This window comes from Anomaloglossus baeobatrachus, chromosome 4 (assembly GCF_048569485.1).
Source record: "Anomaloglossus baeobatrachus isolate aAnoBae1 chromosome 4, aAnoBae1.hap1, whole genome shotgun sequence".
Taxonomy (NCBI): domain Eukaryota; kingdom Metazoa; phylum Chordata; class Amphibia; order Anura; family Aromobatidae; genus Anomaloglossus; species Anomaloglossus baeobatrachus.
In genome coordinates, this window is record NC_134356.1 from 614993119 (window position 1) to 615007127 (window position 14009).

A 14009-nucleotide genomic window follows, 5' to 3' on the forward strand; every position below is an offset into this window, starting at 1 on the left:
GCTGGGGTCACGGAATTGGTGACACACATCCGGCCGCGTTAGCGATGTTGTTGCGTGTGACACCTATGAGCGATTTTGAATCATCGCAAAACCGTTCAAAATTGCTAATCGGTGACATGGGGGTCCCTTCCCAATTATCGTTGCTGCAGCAGGTACGATGTTGTTCGTCGTTCCTGCGGCAGCACACATCGCTCCGTGTGACACCGCAGGAACGAGGAACCTCACCTTACCTGCAGCCACCCGCAATGCGGAAGGAATGAGGTGGGCGGGATGTTACGTCCCGCTCATCTCCGCCCCTCCGCTTCTATTGGGCGGCGGATCAGTGACGCAGAACGAACCGCCCCCTTAGAAAGGAGGCGTTTTGCTGGTCACAGCGACGTCGCAGGGCAGGTAAGTAGTGTGACAGGTCTGGGCGATGTGGTGCGGCACAGGCAGCGATTTGCCCATGTCGCACAACCGATGGGGGCGGGTACCCACGCTAGCGATATCGGTCACGATATCGCAGCGTGTAAAGCGGCCTTTAGTGTAAGAAGCCGCAGAATCCACTGTGCATAAGACCTGTGTGAACGGACCCTAATTGACAGCAAGAGGAACTCTTGCCAACATATACATAGAAGAATACTGACATCACTTGTCACCGGGGTCACCTACACGTGAATGTCATACATTGTGAAAACCTAAAGATAACTAACGCTATATATATAACCAGGGGATGGCGGCCTTCCCGACAATGACATTATGTGACCGGAGGACATGGAAAGCTTCAGATCCAATATTAAATCTCTCCATGCCAATGAGTCCATTGGTTCCACATTAAAAATGTATGTAGAGTGAGTCAATAGACCGCGGCGGAGTACACACTGTGATCCGGGAACTCAATGAGCGGTGGTGATAATTTGTTTTTGCAAAAGTGCAGCCAAGATCCTCATCAGTTCAGTTGTGCAGAAAGCTGGTAATCAGCACACGCTGAGGATTTCTGCACCAAATCTGCATCTTCTGGCAGAAAAACGCACCAAAATCGCAGTGCGTTTCTCATAATGAAGTCAATGGGTGGAAGAGCTGAAAAACGCACCAAGAATTGACACGCTGCACATTATTTTCTGCACCAAATCTGCAAGGAAAAAATAAGCAACATGTGCACAACACTTGAGAATTCTCATTGACTTTGCTGACATAAGGATAGGCATGCAGATGTCAAAAAACTGCACCCAAATACACACTGTGTGCACATGGCCTGATGCCAAATTGTTTGCCCCTTTTTACACTTAGGAGGTTGCCACGTTCCATAGATGCTGAACACAGAAGCAGTGCGGTTGTTGGGTAATATTCACCCTGATGTAAGAACTAGATCTAGTTATGAAAACCATCGGCACGTGAAGAAGATTGCATCCTCCTTCCTCATCCTCTCCTTTTGCAAGAAGTTCAGTATATACACTGCAAAAAACACATTCTGGGAAGACAGACTGTATGACCCAGACGTCCAGGGAGGAAGAGGAAGCGATTGGGAGTCAGTGTCACCGGTTTTGGTGCAAACGAAAGTGACAATGGGGGCACTAAAGGAGGACAATAGGAAAAACGTGGATGGCTTTTAGGTTGTGGCACAGACCATTATTCTCTTCATCCTTCCTGCCTGATTCTTCTCTGGTTTTGCATTTTAGCAGTGTCCTTGGTGGCATAAGGTGGTGCCTGCTGCTACCCATGCCATCCAGGTCCTCTGAGATGGCACATCTATATGTGCCGTTACGAGAAGATTTGCTGGTTCTCCTAGCACAGGCTCAACGAGCAGATAGCAGGACACAAGAAGATCCAGACAGGACCACAGAAGGACATCCGCCCACCACCAGCGGGACGGTGATCTACTGGGCAAGAGGAACAGGACCAGCACTGCCAGGACCTTAGAAAGGTCCTCCTGGTGTGTATGATCCTAACCAAACTGACAGAAATGGGTGACAAGAGGGTGGCATGAAGGCCCGGTGTCCTGTAGTGTTCACCAGAATTACAAGGTCGGCCATTGTCACCTCAATCTCTTCACAGAGGAGCACACGTTACAGTGTAGAGTCTGAAGATGCCGTGGTGAATGTTCTGCAACCTGATCCATGATCACCAGTACGGTGGTGGGTCAGTGGTGGTATGGAGAGACATATTCTTGAAGATCCACACAAACCTCCATTTCCCTGACCGATGTTTGGTACCAGAATGAAGTCCTCAGACCCACGGTCAGACTTTCCACAGTGGTCCTGAGATCCTCCTGCTGCAGAACGATGCCCGGCCTTATGCCAAAGTACGTAGACAGCTCCTGGGTGATGAAGGCATTGATGCCAGTGACTGGTCCTCATCATCCCAGACCTGAATTCTCTGGAGAACCTCTGGGACATTTTGTATTACTACATATCAGTGCATCTGATGCCACCAAGTATGGCCACAGACTGCCCGGGAGCCACCGACACCCTAATCCGGGTCTGGAGTAGAGATTCCCCAGAACACCATCTGCCGTCTCATCAGGAGGACGCCCAGACGGCAGGAGTCCTTACAGGATCCACCTGTGATTTGTGTCTTTACTCTGATCTCCTGGGTTAATTGGATTCCAGCTCTCAAATTTTATTGTTAAAGTGAAAAATGTTCAGGTATTGCACAAAACGCTGCTGATGGCTCATATATAGATGATGAAGAGCGCCAGTCGTGCACTCGTCCTGCCGCCGTCACTCATCCGGCCAGCGGAGGAGATAAATGCTACAGCCTGGAGCGCGGCGCTGTCCATCACACTCCAAAAACACGTGAGACGCACAACATGCAAATCATTTATTCAAGCAGGTTCTTTGTGTTACATCTGAGCGTTTTGCTTTTTCTAATGCATGCTCTAGGTATGGCAATGTTTTTTCTGACATTCTTCCTATAGACTTCTGTATGGGTCTTGAAAAACACTAGAATAAAAATATAAATGGTGGGAAAAAAAAAACAAAAAAAACCCCAAAAACTTGACAGGTCAAAAGTTTTGATCGATGGGGATTCTGATACTCAGACCCCCACAGTCATTAATACGAGGGGCCAGTGGGGGACATATAGCCAATGCAGTCACACAGGGGCCTGGAAGTTCAGGGGGGCCTTGCTGGCTGGTTAATAATAAGGGTGATCTGACCTGGAGCGGCCCCGTGCGGAGGGAAGAAGCGGCGCTGCGGGGGCCCCGTGCGGAGAGACGAAGCGGAGCTGCGGGTGCCCTGTGCGGAGAGAAGAAGCGGCGCTGCGGGAGCCCCGTGCGGAGAGAAGAAGCGGCGCTGTGGGGGCCCTGTCCAGAGAGAAGAAGCGGCGCTGCGGGGGCCCCGTGCAGAGAGAAGAAGCGGCGCTGTGGGTTCCACGTGCAGAGAGAAGAAGCGGCGCTGCAGGGGCCCCGTGCAGAGAGAAGAAGCGGCGCTGTGGGTTCCGCGTGCAGAGAGAAGAAGCGGCGCTACGGGGGGCCCGTGTGGAGAGAAGAAGCGGCGCTGCAGGGGCCCTGTGCTGAGAGGTGAGGGGTGATTTTTTTTTTTTAATAGCCTGAGGAGGGCACAATAAGGAGGGGGAGGCAAGTGATGACTAATATTGGGGGTGTAGTGATGTAGTATATTACAATATTATAGGTGTAGTATATGGGGATGCAGTGATATAGGTACTGCAGCTTTGTCGCCATAGAAGAATTGGGGGCCCAGGCATAATTTCTTGCACAGGGGTCCCAAGCTGTCAGTGTCCACCCGTGCGAAGAGCAGCAGCTCTTAGCTGACCACTGTGCCCTGTGGGCTGAATTCAGACACATGGAAAACATGATCCATCTAATGGCCAAGGTGTCTCCAAGCAAGGTGGTCACATTCAGCCTCAGACTAAACCGAGAGGTGGGCAACACAAACCTATCAGACATTGCCCTGGGACAACACATGACAATGTAAATGAACTTAGGTCTCAGTCATAATCTTTAAAGAAAACTGCTCCATGTGAAGTGCTGCCCCACACCGACACCGCCTCACACCGTTCATCAGCACACACCAGGGATGACTCTGCACTTCTGCTCCGTCACTCAGCCAGATAGGCTGGGTGGGGAGTTAAGCATTTAGCAAGATCCTGATATTAGGCCTTTATGAACAGCGTCCAGCCCTGGCCGTGCCGCCGAGCCCTCGTGTGCTGCAGGAACTGCACGTTTTATGAACTCACTGTGAATGTTACCACTAAATAATAGACGTCTGCTGCCAGCGCTCATATATTTACCGTGCCCGCCACGTGATGGAAGCTTTCCCTGCTCACTACACTAATCTCCAGAGTAATTCTGGAAATCCTCCGCATTACAAGACACAGGCCGCTCACCACAACACTTCAAGGAAGTTTTGGGATTTCGAAAGAGCTGGCATCTTGTGCGACTGCCAGAGAGTTCACATCTTCTAATGCCACTTCTCAGTACAATAATATACAAGGACATAAGTCGTCCTCTCCGTCAGGAACACGCACCAAGACAGAGGCCCGCGCGCAGGCAGGCAGGAGCAGACAGGGGCCCGCGCGCAGGCAGGCAGGAGCAGACAGGGGCCCGCGCGCAGGAGCAGACAGGGGCCCGCGTGCAGGAGCAGACAGGGGCCCGCGTGCAGGAGCAGACAGGGGCAGACAGGGGCCCGCGTGCAGGAGCAGACAGGGGCAGACAGGGGCCCGCGTGCAGGAGCAGACAGGGGCAGACAGGGGCCCGCGTGCAGGAGCAGACAGGGGCAGACAGGGGCCCGCGTGCAGGCAGGCAGGAGCAGACAGGGGCCCGCACGCAGGCAGGCAGGAGCAGACAGGGGCCCGCACGCAGGCAGGCAGGAGCAGACAGGGGCCCGCACGCAGGCAGGCAGGAGCAGACAGGGGCCCGCACGCAGGCAGGCAGGAGCAGACAGGGGCCCGCACGCAGGCAGGCAGGAGCAGACAGGGGCCCGCACGCAGGCAGGAGCAGACAGGGGCTCGCACGCAGGCAGGCAGGAGCAGACAGGGGCCCGCACAAAGGCAGACAGGAGCAGACAGGGGCCCGCGTGCAGGCAGGAGCAGACAGGGGCCCGCACGCAGGCAGGAGCAGACAGGGGCCCGCACGCAGGCAGGCAGGAGCAGTTGTCGCGGGCGGAGGAGAGGACGCCGCGCTCTCCCTCTGCTGCTCGGGTCCAGCTGCCGCGGCTGCTGCGGCCTGCCGCTGCTCGGTGGCTCGAGCGATGGGCCGGATCCCGGGGACTCGAGCGGCGCTCCTCGCCCGTGAGTGAAAAGGGGAATTGGTGTTTCGGGATAGTTTATTGTCCGTGACGCCACCCACGGTTGTGGTGATTATGTGGACACCACCGCTGCTCTGGCTGGGGATCCCGGGAGTGATGGTATGGAGCAGCCAGTTGTTGTTTTGCCCCTCCATGGGTAGGGGTTGGTGATCCCGGGGCCCAGTGATGGGGTGGGTGATGCAGGGCTTGGTGGGGTGCAGGGACGCGAGGGCAGCTCTGTGCCTTGCGGCACTGTGGTACTTACTCAGCCTGAGACAATGACACAGTTCTCGGTAAAACACACGGCTGGAAAGACGGTTCCCACGGACGGCTGCACTTGCTTTCTCCAGTAGTTGACGGTGACGGTCCCTTTTTCCTGCACCTAAGATGATGATGGTGGCGATGGGTTCCCACCGGTAACCCGCTCCCCGGCTTGGATATGGGCCGGAGGAGCCCTACTTTGCCCGCAGGCGCTGGCCCTGAGAAACTGGTACCCTGGCGGTGGCGGTGTCTCTCTGTTACGGTTGGACTGTTGCCTTCAATCGGGACTTGGTTGTTGGGAGACAGTCGTCCCCTTCACTGACGGATTTGGCAAATTATGGCGACTCCTAGCCTTGCCGGGATCCGAAAGGCCCCTGCCCAGGTGCTGACTGCTCTTCGTATAGCGCTCCAAACCGCCGGGCCACCACCCGTCCGCGGTCCTTCCAGCAACCTCCGAGCAGTCCCCCTGCAGACTATCACCGCCGTCTGCTGACCTTGCTGTCACTGTCCGGGGCACACACCCGGACCAACTTCAGGCTTTACAACTGTCACTTTCCACTGTCTCTACTCTCACTCTTTACTCCTTCTACTTCCTCCTCCTAAACTGCACTCAAGCTCTGCCTGAGCTCCACTGCCTGTGTTTTCCTGCCTCCAGGACTGTGAACTCTTCGGTGGGCGGAGCCAACCGCCTGGCCCACCCCCTGGTGTGGACACCAGCCCCTGGAGGAAGGCAACAAGGATTTTTAGTTAGCTTAGGTGTTCCTAACTGGGGTGTAGGGTGTGGTGGTGTTATGACCTGTGACCCCTAGCTTGCCCAGGGCGTCACACAGACAGGGGCCCGCACGCAGGCAGACAGGAGCAGACAGGGACCCGAGTGCAGGAGCAGAGAGGGGCCCGCGTGCAGGAGCAGACAGGGGCCCGCGTGCAGGCAGGCAGGAGCAGACATGGACCCATGCGCAGGCAGGAGCAGACAGGGGCCCGCGTGCAGGAGCAGACAGGGGCCCGCGTGCAGGCAGGCAGGAGCAGACAGGGGCCCGCGTGCAGGAGCAGACAGGGGCCCGCGTGCAGGCAGGCAGGAGCAGACAGGGGCCCGCGTGCAGGCAGGCAGGAGCAGACAGGGGCCCGCGTGCAGGAGCAGACAGGGGCCCGCGTGCAGGCAGGCAGGAGCAGACAGGGGCCCGCGTGCAGGCAGGCAGGAGCAGACAGGGGCCCGCGTGCAGGCAGGCAGGAGCAGACAGGGGCCCATGCGCAGGCAGGCAGGAGCAGACAGGGGCCCGCGTGCAGGAGCAGACAGGGGCCCGCGTGCAGGAGCAGACAGGGGCCCGCGTGCAGGAGCAGACAGGGGCCCGCGTGCAGGCAGGCAGGAGCAGACGGGCCCGCGTGCAGGCAGGCAGGAGCAGACGGGCCCGCGTGCAGGCAGGCAGGAGCAGACAGGGGGTCATGTGCAGGCAGGAGCAGACAGGGGCCTGCGTGCAGGCAGGCGCAGGCAGGCAGGAGCAAACAGGGGCCCGCGTGCAGGCAGGCAGGAGCAGACAGGGGGCCGTGTGCAGGCAGGAGCAGACAAGGGCTCCACCTACCTCTCAGAGAGCGAAAGACAGTGCAAACGAGAGAGAGGCCATACAGATTGGTGAACCTCCGACCATCTTTACTTTTGAGAGACTCTGCCTCTTTTACTTGCTTTTTCAATACAGTCATGTGACCTAATTTGAAATGGACCCTCCAGTTGTTTTTCATTAGTAACACTTACTTTTCCAACCTTTAACCCTGTCCTAATTTTTTTTTAGATGTATTGCTGCCATCAGTTTCTGAATGAGAACTTTTTCAAATGAAATGGAAACATGTCCAACGTTCATCTTCTGATCTATGTTCTGTTGTGAATAAAACACGGCTGTAAGAGATTTCCGAATCATTGCATTCTTGTTTTCTTTACATTTTACACAATGTCCCAACTTTTTAGGAATCAGAGTCGTAGATAAATGTAAAGTCATGCACTTGGGCCGAGGAAATACAATGTACAATTTTGTACCAATTGGTAAAACAGTCACAGAGAAGCCCTTGGGTGTTTGGGTGGACGGGAAAAGTCACAATTAGTGACCAGCGTCAGGCAGCTGCTGCCAAGGAAAACAACATCATGGGCTGCAGCAAGAGGCAGAGGCTCAGAAGAGAACAGAGCTTTGCCTCTATACAAGTCACTAGTATGGCCACACTTACACTTGAGCCCAAAATTGTACACAATAGTGTGTAACGTGGTGCTGGGCAGTGGTCATTGTCTTGTTGGAAGGTGAACCTTCAGCCAAGTCTGAGGTCCAGAGCACTCTGGAAGAGGTTTTCTTTCAGGATCTCTCTGTACTTGGCCGCATTCATCTTTCCTGCAATTGCAACCAGTCATCCTGTCCCTGCAGCTGAAAGACATCCCCATAGCATGATCCTGCCACCACCATGTTTCACTGTAGGGATTGTATTGGGCAGGAGATGAGCAGTGCCTGGATTTCTCCACACATACCACTTAGAATTATCACCAAAAAGTTTTAGCTTCGTCTCATCAGACCAGAGAATCCTATTTCTCATAGTCTGGGAGACCTTCATGTGTTTTTTTGCAAACTCTATGTGGGCTTTCATATGTCTTGCACTGAGGAGAGGCTTCTCTTGGGCCACTCTGCCATAAAGGCCTGACTGGTGGAGGCATGCAGTGATAGTTGACTTTGTGCAACTTTCTCCCATCTCCCTACTGAATCTCTGGGGCTCAGCCACAGTGATCTTGGGGTTCTTCTTTACCTCTCTCACCAAGGCTCTTCTCCCACGATTGCTCAGTTTGGCTGGACGGCCAGGTCTAGGAAGAGTTCTGGTGGTCCCAAACTTCTTCCATGTAAGGATTATGTAGGCCAGTGTGCTCTTAGGAACCCTGAGTACTGCAGAAATTATTTTGTAACCTTGGCCAGATCTGTGCCTTGCCACAATTCTGTCTCTGAGCTCCTTGAGTACTTCCTTTGACCTCATGATTCTCATTTGGTCTGACATACACTGTGAGGTCTTAGGCTGGTTTCACACTACGTCTTTTTAACATCCATTGAAAACGTTATTTTTAGCGGAAGTACGGATCCTGCTTTTACAGCAAATAACGTATGCAAACGCATATGTTATTTTGCAGGATCCTGCACTGGATGTTTAGGGGCGGGCATTGGAGTCATGTGATCGAAAGTGAGGGGAACTAAACGTGCCAGACTGGGAGCCGGCATCTGACAGCTGCAAACGCTGGTAACCAAGGTAAACATCGGCCTTGGATACCCGATATTTATCTTGGTTACGAGTGTCTGCAGCTGCTAGGAGCAGGGCTGCCTGCACGCGTAACCAACGTAAACATCGGGTAACTAAGAGAAGTGGTTACGCGATATTTACCTTGGTTACGAGTGTCCGCAGCTCTCAGGTGGGGGAGAGGGAGGGAGGGAGGAAGGGGGAAAGACATAGATAGAGAGAGAGGGTGAGGGAGGGAGGAGGAGAGAGAGACAGATCACGTGAGACTGGTTCTGGGCATGCTCAGTACTTTCTGGGCATGCTCAGTACAAAAGCAGGATCCTGTCTATCAGCACGCCAGCGTTCACATGCGTTTGCATGCTGTTTAGTCAGGATCCGGTGACTTGCAGTATTTTGACGCAGCTCAAAAACGCTACAAGTAGCGTTTTTGAAACATGTTAAAAAACTGCAAGTCACTGGATCCGCACTATAACGCAGGCAAACGCAGGTGAACGGATGTTAACGCGAGTCCATTGCAAATGCATGGAAATGAAAACGCATTTGCACTGGATCCGTACTTCCGCTAAAATAACGTTTTCAACGGATGTTAAAAAGACGTAGTGTGAAACCAGCCTTATATAGACAGGTGTGCGCCTTTGCAAATCAAGTCCTATCAGTTTAATTAAACACAGCTGGACTCCAATGAAGGAGTAGACCCATCTCAAGGAGGATCACAAGGAAATGGACAGCATGTGACCTAAATATGAGTGTCTGAGCAAAGGGGCTGAATACTTATAACAATGTGATATTTCAGTTTTACTTGTTTAATAAATTTGCAAAAATTTCTACATTTCTATTTTTGACAAGATGGGGTGCAGAGTGTACATTAATGAGAAAAAAAATGAACTTTTATGAATTTACCAAACGGCTGCAAAGAAATAAAGAATGAAAAATGTAAAGGGGTCTGAATACTTTCCGTACCCACTGTATCTCTCACACCCTGGCAGGTTACATGAAGGTGGGGGTCCTGGCTGGGTGTGTGGACTTATGCTATGGAGGCATTATGCCCTTGCAGGCCGCATGGTGCCAATGACTTCGGCTGGCCAGGACCAGACATTGAACAGTTCAATGAGAAAGACCACCAAGAAAAAATAAACTGTTTACTCAACAATAACCTGGTGAGGATTAGGTAGAGGGATAGCGGGTACACAGCATGAAGAACGTCTCCCGCACAATATGGAGCATTTCTACACAGTCCCCATTCCTTCTCTTGCTTGATCTGTTTCCTCTGCATTCCCACAGACGAGCTCAGTACTACAGACCAGTAAGTCAGAGTCCTAGTCTCAACCTGCGGTTCCCATCGGTTCTGCTCATTTGTCAGACCTTAGGTCTCCTCTTACTGCATGCTGGGCCCTATCTGACAGGAAACTGTCTCTGTCCCTTCACTGTAGCCCCTCCCACTCTGGGCTAGTCCCAAACATTAACCCTAACTCTCCCTACTGTCCAGCAAAATACAATCTATCACTAATAACACATGACACAATACACATTATACATAACAGTACTTGTGTCTTCAAGGGAGAACATGGGCAGTAAAGGTCCAGTCACACTAAGCAACTTACCAGCGATCCCAACAACGATAGGGATCGCTGGTAAGTTGCTAGGAGGTTGCTGGTGAGATGTCACACTTTGACGCTCCAGCGATCCCACCAGCAACCTGACCTGGCAGGGATCGCTGGAGCGTCACTACACGAGTTGCTGGTGAGCTCACCAGCAACCAGTGACCAGCCATACGTGCAGAGAGCAGGGAGCAGCGCACACTGAGCGCTGGCTCCCTGCTCTCCTAGTACAGCACACATGGGGTTAATTACCCGATGTGTGCTGCAGCTACATGTGCACAGAGCAGGGAGCAGCGCACAATGCTTAGCGCTGGCTCCCTGCTCTCCTGGCTACAGCACACATCGGGTTAATTAACCCGATGTGTCCTGCAGCTACACGTGCACAGAGCAGGAGCCGGCACTGACAGTGAGAGCGGAGGAGGCTGGTATCAAAGGTAAATATCGGGTAACCAAGGACAGGGCTTCTTGGTTACCCGATGTTTACATTGGTTACCAGCCTCCGCAGAAGTCGGCTCCTGCTGCCTGCACATTTAGTTGTTGCTGTCTCGCTGTCACACACAGCGATCTGTGCTTCACAGCGGGACAGCAACAACTAAAAAATGGCCCAGGACATTCAGCAACAACCAACGACCTCACAGCAGGGGCCAGGTTGTTGCTGGATGTCACACACAGCAACATCGCTAGCAACGTCACAAAAGTTGTTCGTTACCAGCGATGTTGCTAGCGATGTTGCTTAGTGTGACGGGGCCTTTAGTCCATCTCCTTATCAAAGACAGATAATCAAATTTGGGGTTATTCAGTTTGGAAACACAAAGGCTTACCGGCGATTTTATTACACTGTACAAATAGGAGGACAGTACAGGAAAGTTTCTAATGAGCTTTTTTACACCTTGGCCTGTGATAGGGACAAGGTGGCATCTACTATGCCTAGAAGGATTAATCATGTTCACAGATGCAGATTCTTTACTGTAAGAGCAGTGAGATTATGGATTCTTTGCTGGAAAAGCAGTGAGTATGGAACTCAGTGTTACATGTTGGAGTGGTAATGGTTGATTCACTATAAAAACCTGGATGACTTTCTTGATAAATATATTACAGGTTGTTGCCTCAAGATTTTTTGATGAGGACCTTGATCTGGGCCTTGTCTAAGTAGAGGACCATCCCCTTTATAGAAGTGGTCTCACATGCTCACTAGGACTTCATAATCCTCTTCTTGTGATCGGTGAGGATCCCGGTGATCACCGATTGAGTGGACGGAGAGAGATGTGAATAACAAAACCCGTCCTCTGAATCTCAAAAAATTAATATAAAAAAATCAAAAAGTGTCTTATTCATCAAAGGTTTTATGCCCAAAAAGTGAGGTAAAAGCTTAGAAAAGGGTGAAACGGAACGGGAGTGGGAGGTCACAGATGGTGTAATTCACGAGGAGCTGTGCTGTTCCTCACACCAGAAATCTCCCTCCAGAGACAAATCGTCAGTGCATGGTGTTAGCAAGTGGGGCTACCTCCGTCCGTATAATGGGGGCTGCGGAATCAGAAGGTGTCACCGCCGGCCTGACACAGGGGCATCACCTAATACTACACAGGACATATAAACCCCTAATATCATAAATGACCCCCCCTTTCCTGGCTCTACACCTGCACCACTGACCCTTTATAGATGACACCGAGGGTAGAGGAGGAAGAGGAGGACAGATAAGGACAAAGATCAGTGACGAGGGAGGGGGCACAGCCATGACCTACTACCTACAAAGCAAACTTTACAATACCGGCACCGCTCAGCGCAGAGGGCATGGAGTCACCCTGTGAAGAAAGTATATGCAGAGGCATTATTAATGCACACACAGAGCCTCGTCTGTCCTCATATAGTCACTGCAATATAGGACGAAACGCCGTATGGATGCCACAGCTCGGTGTATATTGTGTATAAAGGGCAGACAAGCACAATGAACAGTGACAGCAATGATCCCAGTAACAGGTCTGTCACCATCCCCAGGGGGCATCCTCTGCAGAAACAGGAAACACAATTTCACCATCATCACAGCTGAGGATTCTTTACAGTAAGAGCAGTGACACAGAAGGCTTAGATGGACCTGCACCAAGAAAGCTCCTGAGGTCAAATGTGCAGATCCCGTCTCTCCCTGTAGAATGAGAAGGGAATCCAAAATGATGGTGGAGAAGAATGATCTGACAGTGCACACACGAATGAGCGCTGCTCCTGAGGACTATGGATTCAGTGACCAAGTCACACCAGACGTCACCGTCACAATTCATTCACTTTCACAAAAAAAAAAAAAAGAATCTAACAAGTGCTTGGATCTGCCTCTTTCATAATTCATATCAGTGTGTGTCAAAACTTCCACGAGTGATGAGAAAAAAAAAGTCTTCTCTTTACATTGTGGAGCATAGGCTGCAAAACCAAAATACAGAATTGCTTTTATTGGGTTAAAGGGAACCTGTCATCAGAAATTTAGCTTGAAACCTAAAAGTTTCCCCCTCTGCAGCTCGTGGGCTGCATTCTAGCAGGTTCCAGTACTTTTTGTGGCCCCTTTTAAACCAAATTAAATACTTTATAAACTTGTACCTTTTGCTATGTAAATTTTGTAAATCGTCCATGGGGGCGGGCTCTCTGCTGACCGTTGCTGTTCCTCCAGCAGATTTACGCCGCCCCCCAATGCTGAATTTCATATCTCAGGACGCCGCCCCTGGGCGCCCGTGGTCCCGCGTATGCGCTGTGCGACTGTAGCGGTACTGTGCACTGTGTGCGCGTGTGACCGCTGGTGACGTTTTGCGCAGGCATGAGGTTATGGGCAGCGCTGTGATTGCATCGTAAGTGCCGCCCATAACCTCGTGACCGCACTTTCCCCTCTTTCTCCAGCGTTCTGCGCAAGCGCTTGCTGGCCAGATGACCCGACGTCACTGCAGGGTAAGATGGGAAGGAGGTGACGTCGGGTCATTTGGCCGGCGAGCGCTTGCGCAGAACGCTGGAGGCAGTGGGGGAAAGCGCGTCCACGAGATTATGGGCGGGCACTTGCGATGCAATCACAGCGCCGCCCATAATCTCGTGCTTGTGACACACGTCACCCGCGATCCTGGCGTGGGCGGCACCTCGGGCGCAGTGGGCGGCGTCCTGATGGATGAAATGGAGCGTGGGGGCACGGCGTCAATGTGCTGGAGGAACAGCAACGGTCAGCAGAGAGCCCGCCCCCATGGACGATTTACAAAATTTACATAGCAAAAGGTACAAGTTTATAAAGTATTTAATTTGGTTTAAAAGGGGCCACAAAAAGTACAGGAACCTCCTAGAATGCAGCCCAGGAGCTGCAGAGGGGGAAACTCTTAGGTTTCAAGCTAAATTTCTGATGACAGGTTCCCTTTAAAAGGAGGGGGGTTTGGTCACCACACCTGCCTTCCAAAAAGTGCAGTAGAAAGCAATTAAAGGGAATCTGTCAGCGGGTTTTTGCTCCCCCATCTGAGAGCAGCATAATGTAGATACAGAGACCCTGATTCCAGCGATGTGTCACTTACTGAGCTGTTTGCTGTCATTTTGATAAAATCAAAGTTTTCTCTTCTGCAGATCTAGCAGTTATACAGAGCTCATGAATATGCTGGACTACCTGCAGAACGCCAAGTAGTCCTCTAATGATAATCTACTGCTGATTAAAGTGATTTTA

At 52.0% G+C, this 14009-nt stretch overlaps 1 protein-coding gene across 1 annotated transcript in view; it reads right to left on the reverse strand.

The window, feature by feature from the left end:
* SLC25A37 (solute carrier family 25 member 37) overlaps positions 1-14009 on the reverse strand; it is a 36645-nt gene that overhangs the window by 17860 nt on the left and 4776 nt on the right. The gene's annotated exons all lie outside the window — the stretch shown is intronic.